The sequence below is a fragment of the Triticum dicoccoides genome, chromosome 3A (assembly GCF_002162155.2).
Source record: "Triticum dicoccoides isolate Atlit2015 ecotype Zavitan chromosome 3A, WEW_v2.0, whole genome shotgun sequence".
Taxonomy (NCBI): domain Eukaryota; kingdom Viridiplantae; phylum Streptophyta; class Magnoliopsida; order Poales; family Poaceae; genus Triticum; species Triticum dicoccoides.
The window spans coordinates 369,763,585-369,765,804 of NC_041384.1; the positions used below are offsets into that span (position 1 = coordinate 369,763,585).

General features: G+C 46.4%; 1 pseudogene; it reads left to right on the top strand.

The window, feature by feature from the left end:
- Window positions 1–2,220, top strand: part of LOC119272307 — a 72,296-nt pseudogene extending 70,076 nt beyond the window's left edge.

Here is a 2,220-nt window from a genome sequence, read left to right on the forward strand (position 1 = left end):
CGAGCTCATATCCGCGCGCTCGGTATTCGGCGCCGCCCGCGCGTGCGCCTACGACAGCCTCTCCATGGGCTGGCTCCCGCCCAGCAGCCCCCACTGGCGCGCCCTCCGCAAGTTGTGCTCGGGGGAGCTCTTCGCGCCGCACCGCCTCGACGCGCAGCAGTCCATCCGCCGAGAGAAGGTGCAGCAGCTCGCGTCCCACGTCGCTCGGCTGTCCCGGGAGGGCGCCGCCGTGGACGCCAGCCGCGGCGTGTTCACCACCGCGTTGAACCTGCTCTCCTGCACCATATTCTCAGCGGACATCATCGACCTCGACGACAGAGAAGGGACAGGGCAGTTCAGGGCCATGATCGCAAGCTTCACGGAGGTCGTCGGGCTGCCCAACCTGTCGGACTTCTTCCATGTATGTCTTTCGTGCCTTCGTTCGTCCTCTGCTTCCTCTGTGCCTTCCCCTGTTTCTTTTTGTTCGTCAGTCTTCTCCGTCAGAGATGAATGCTTGGCCTGTTTGTTGATCACACGCGATTCGAAATTGTGATTGTTGCAGGTGCTTGTCAAGATCCGATTCGAGAGCCTGACCGACAAGAGCAAGTTCGACACGCAGCCGAAGCTCTTCATCCACCTCGCCCTCGTCCCCGACACTCTCAATCATCGACAGCGGCGTCGGCATGACCAAGTCAGGTACTACATATGTGTGGATGATAGGCTGAAATGTTTACATATGCCATCGTAGCTGAGATTCTGTTCTACTTCGGTTCAGATGAATTAGGCTATTTCTGAATGATAACATTAGAATGGTGTAGCTTTAGTCTAGCTTCCAGCAAGTTTTTCCTTCCCGTTGCTCATAATTGAATCTGTTGATAAAAATATATGCTTGATACAATATATCTTTGCAACTAATTTCGTGTATCTTGTGACAAGCCAGGAGATCTCAACGCTCACGGTTTCTCTGTCAACAAACACACTGAAATTCTATGCTCCACGGAGGTGCTTAATTACTCCGACGGATGGGGCATAAATAAATATTGTGGCTTCATCTCTAATACTTACTGTAACTGCTTAGTGTTGAGCTTTTTGACTGTGTGTATGTGTGAGGGGGAGTTCTGAATGTTTGCTGCTAACTGACGCCAAGCAAGAATGCCGATGCCACTTGCCAATGATCTCAGGTTTCTAAAAGTTGGAAGTTGGACAGGCTTTTAAGGCCATGGCCGAGGCAGAGGAACACGTACCCATGAATGGCTCGGTGTTTCACTTAACCACAACCTTGTACTTTCCTCTAGCGTAGTACAGTACAGTACAGTACAGTACGTGGTATGGAGGGAAATCAACTGGCCTCATGTGTGCTCTGTTTTCTTGCATAAATAAATAGGAGTACTGAAATCGCTTAAACGGCACTGCTGCTTAAACGACACTGCTGCTTAATCTGAAACAGTTACAGTTCTCAGTTCAATATTTCTGCATTGTAGTTATTTGTATTCTCATAAAGGCGTGAGGCATTAATTGTTAATTCTTGGGATGCTTTGTTTGGATTGAGGTTGGCTCATAATTCATTAAGTTTGAATATGAGTTATTATATCTCATTGAGTTTCTCTCTGTTCTGCTCTGTTCACACTGGACAACTATTAATTTCTTTTCATGTAAAATGAGATGACATGATGCAAAGCGCAACCTGTACAATGACATATGGAGTAGTGATTTTCTTACTAACTTTGGAATAGATCCATTGCATTTATATACTAATCCTAGCCAAATATGAATTCCTTCCACATTGACATAGAAATAACCCAGTTCTGATTGTTGTTTTGTTTTACTGTGTCCTACTGCCACTGGACATAATCTCTTCTACTTGATTCACTAGCATAGTTTGATCTAGTATTTACATTCACTGTACTGTATAGGTAATTAGTGCTTCAGCTATTTCTAAATCAAAATATACTTGCATTTTTTGTATCCAACCATTCACCATTCTCTAAATGTCTGCCAGATATCTTTGCTAAATACTGGCCCCTCGCACGAAATGTTTAGCTTCTCCTTTGGTGGAACAAGTGGTAACCTACTTGCTGCTGGTTCTAGTTCCAAGGTAAGGGAACGGAGAGAGGGAGCTGCTCCTACTGTGTACAGGACACCATGGTAGGTTCTTTTTTATCTTCCTGATCTGAACATGTTGAAGGCTCTATTTTGTGCAGGTTGCTCTCACGAGGAGAAGCTGATGCTACAGGACGCCCT